The sequence below is a fragment of the Chiloscyllium punctatum genome, chromosome 23 (assembly GCF_047496795.1).
Source record: "Chiloscyllium punctatum isolate Juve2018m chromosome 23, sChiPun1.3, whole genome shotgun sequence".
Classification (NCBI taxonomy): Eukaryota; Metazoa; Chordata; class Chondrichthyes; order Orectolobiformes; family Hemiscylliidae; genus Chiloscyllium; species Chiloscyllium punctatum.
In genome coordinates, this window is record NC_092761.1 from 29,273,255 (window position 1) to 29,277,156 (window position 3,902).

Genomic DNA, 3,902 nt, shown 5'->3' on the forward strand with positions numbered 1-3,902 from the left:
CACCCGGATATGAGGAAGTAATTCAGGCCATCGAATCGAATGAACAAGAAGAGGGACAAACCATTCAACCCTTCTGCCTGTTCCACAAGAAAAGAAGCAGTCTCGTCAGTGCATCTAACTGCTAAACAGGAACGTGAAAAGTCCAATCAGACCCTTGAGCGTGTTCCATGCGACCTGGACAAGAACATTCATCCCCTCAAGGGCTTATGCAGAAAAAGGAGGATGTCATTGATGCTCCAACGTGACAAACAAAAGGAGCAGAGACTGCACTCAGAAACGGCTCCATGATGTTCCTCGTAGCCCCATTGCATGTGGAACGTGTGCCATTTTAACATAGTTTCCTGGCAGTGAGGAGAGAAGCCAAATATTTTGTGCGAAGTCTCAAGGAGACATCTTCCCCCTCCGAGAAGACAGACCCATGTTCCCCATTCAGGACAGAAGCTGTTGGGAATAGTTAACTGTTTTAGAGTGAAGGTATTTTGGCTGTTGTCGGGATTGTGGATAACATGACGTTCTGTGCAGAATCACACAAACCGAATGCACTATATATAAATGTCGGAGACTGTATGCAAACCCTGAACCTGTCTCTGTCAATCGACATGGAGAGTGGGGCTGAAGTAGGATAAACGTTCTCAGAGGCACTTAAACTATCGAGAATTATAACCCGTGTAAAAAAAAACAAACAATGGAATTTATCACGTTCTTAGTGTCTGTTTCGAACATAATGAGTAATTGTCCATTCCCCTCAAGTTTCAATGCAATTACCTCTTATTCTGTCACAGAGCTACAGATTAATCTTCACTCACTCCTCATGGTCCCATGATCCCAGTGATTAGTCTGTTGACACTCTTTCACACTCTCTCTGTGACGAGGAGATCATTCCCTATAAAGGAGAGAAAATCTGCCCACAATACCCTAAATACTGCCTCAACAACACTCTCAGAGATGATCATGATAATTCCCTTCCCTCACTTTGCCGTCTCTGTTTCTTTCCTGTGGTGTGAAAAAGCCATTCCTTCTCTATGCCCTGAGACTGACGTGAAATTTACAAGTTCCTTCCGTCTGTACATCAACACCAATAAAGCCAACACCAGAGATGGAGATGGACATCACTCTTGTGGAGAACTTCAAAGATATAGAATACACCGAAAACAAGGGATGGTCACCTACCCCAATGGAAATGAGTTGTCGGAATATGGTAAACAGGCAGAGGGAGGAGCTATCTTTCCTTTGTTCTTCCCTCACGGGATGTGTGCAGCCCTGGTCAGGCCAGCATGTTATACCGATCTGAAACTGGGTGGCTGGTTCAGCTGTTCCACAGGACAGTAAAGAGTAAACTACATTGCTGTGGGATTACAGTCACACGGAGACCTATCCAGGCAAGGATGACCCATTGTCTTCTCATAAGGTCATGAGGCAAGCAGATGGGCTTTTTCTCTCAAATGATAATGGTTTCATTTTAATTATATCAATTTCTTTCATGAGATGTCAATGGATTATTATTCGATGGCAGTAGGTTAAGCGTCATTGACTTGAGCACTATACACTGTCTTACATCTGACAGATTTTGTTCAGAGAACAAGTTAAACATCTCAAATGCAATTATTTTGTAGTGGACACGTGGTTTGAAGAGATTCGAAGAAACAGCTCTATCGGATTTAACAAAAACACAAACGATGGTTCATTCAGGAATTGCACTGAGGCTGAGGAGTCGACTGGGATATCATAATGGTGGTATTGGACAGGATTGGTGGGTAGGGAGGATATGGAAATGGTAATTTGTGCAGGACAGAAAGGATTATGGAGTTTGAGTTCCTTCTCGCATATCAGTGAGTAATTTGTAAATAGTAATTTGCTTTATATATTTTATAAGGAAAGGAACTTTTGATTGGAACTGAAGACATTGATTGCCATTTCCTAATATTTACATATCATGAGCAGAAATTCAGTTCGACCCAGTTTAACAGTCAAAGAGAATGACTTACTAAGAACACCAACTATAGTGAGGATGGGGTAGTAACCACCTTGAATAATCCAAAGGATTTCCTGGATCCGCCATGCTAATGATATCCAAGGCTGAGAAAGAAAGTAAAGACCCAAGGATAAACTCCTGTTCATTGTGGGAACATTCAAGTCTAATGCTCTCAGATTCTGATCCATTGTTGGAACATTCGAGTGTAATGTTCACAGATTCTAATCTCTCCTCCCTTCCCTTTAGAGCTGCTGATCCCTGTTAGTGCTGTCGGTGATACTCCCTCTCACACTATCGGATAATACATTGACAGAGCCCATTTATCGTTTAACGATGGAACCCTCCACTGGGATAATTAGAATCCGCAGAGATTGACAAGAATCACAGTCGGTGAACAATTAGCTCCAGTTAAACCCTTTTAATTCAATATTAATTTTATTAAAATTCAAAATAACGTTTAAAATTTTCACAGTCCGCATGGGATATGTTGGAGTGACTGTGGGAAGGGATGTTGGAGATGGCAGATTGTTTGTGTGCGATCATTTAATCTGCCTTGGATATGAGAGCAATGACAGAGAATTGTTGGAACATAAACGAGTTTCTCCATTTATCAATGGAAATGATAGCCTGAAATTATTGATCAGTGATTATATTGATGAATTAACTTTTATAGCCCAAAATCTGATGGGAAAATGTGTTTAATATAACACGGATGAAAACAGGCAAACTGCGTGGATATGTTAACAGAGAATTGTACATGACAAATACAATTCAGATTGTTATTTGAGGATGAGAAGGGGCAAGTAAGGGTCATGCTGTTGATGTTATTGATCTCAATGAACTCTGATAAAGTATAATTTATTAGACTTCAATTACTGTGTGATTATGACATTGGGGAGGAGACAGAAATCAGAGAGAATTGGAGGAAATGGCTGCTGCGACTGGAGGGAGAGATAATGATATTGCCAGTCATCAGTATTGGAACGTGCCTCTTTATAAATCATTAGGTCAGAATCATGATGCAGCTATAATAAGGGATGAGGAGAGCCAACATTAACCATAAGATCAGAAGACATAGGAGCAGAAATGTGGCCTTTCCGCCCATTGAGACTGCTCTGCCATTTGATTATTTCTGTTTAGCTTCTCAACATCACTCTCCCGCTTTCTCCCCATAACCCTTGGTCTCCTTGACAATCAAGAACCTATCGAGCTCAGTCTTAAATATACATAATGACCTGGTCTCTCCAGCTTCTGTGGCCTTGAATTCCATAGATCCCCGACTCTCTGGCTGAAGAAGTTTCTCCTTATCTCTGTTCTAAAAAGTCTTCCCTTTATGCTGGGATCTAGAGTCCTAGTCTCTCCTATCAATAGAAACATCTTTCCAACATCCTGTCTGTCCACGTCAGTCAGTATTTGGTAAGTTTCAATTAGATTCCCCAGATAATTCTAAACTCCATCATATATTGACCCCGAGTCCTTAAATGTTACACATATGTTAAGCTTTTCATTCGAAAACCATTCCTATGAATCTTCTCTGAACATCCTCCAGTGTCAGTACATCCCTGAGATACGGGGCCCAAAACTGCACACAATGCTCCACATGTAGTCTGACCAGAGCCTTATACAGCCTCAGAAGTATATCCCTGCTTTTATATTCAAACCCTTTTGAAATGAATAGCTTCATTGTATTTGCATCCCTTACTAGTGACAACCTGCAAGTCGACCTCGAGAGACTCCTGGACTAGAACTCCCAAGTCTCTGCACTTCAGACTTCTGATTTTACTCTTAATATTGAAAATAGTCCATGCCTCTTATCTTTCTGGCAAAGAGCACGACCACACACTTTCGCGCACTGTACTCTATTGACCAGCTCTTTACCCAATCTCCCAAACTGCCCACATCCTTCTGCAGGCGAAGGTGAGGACTGCAG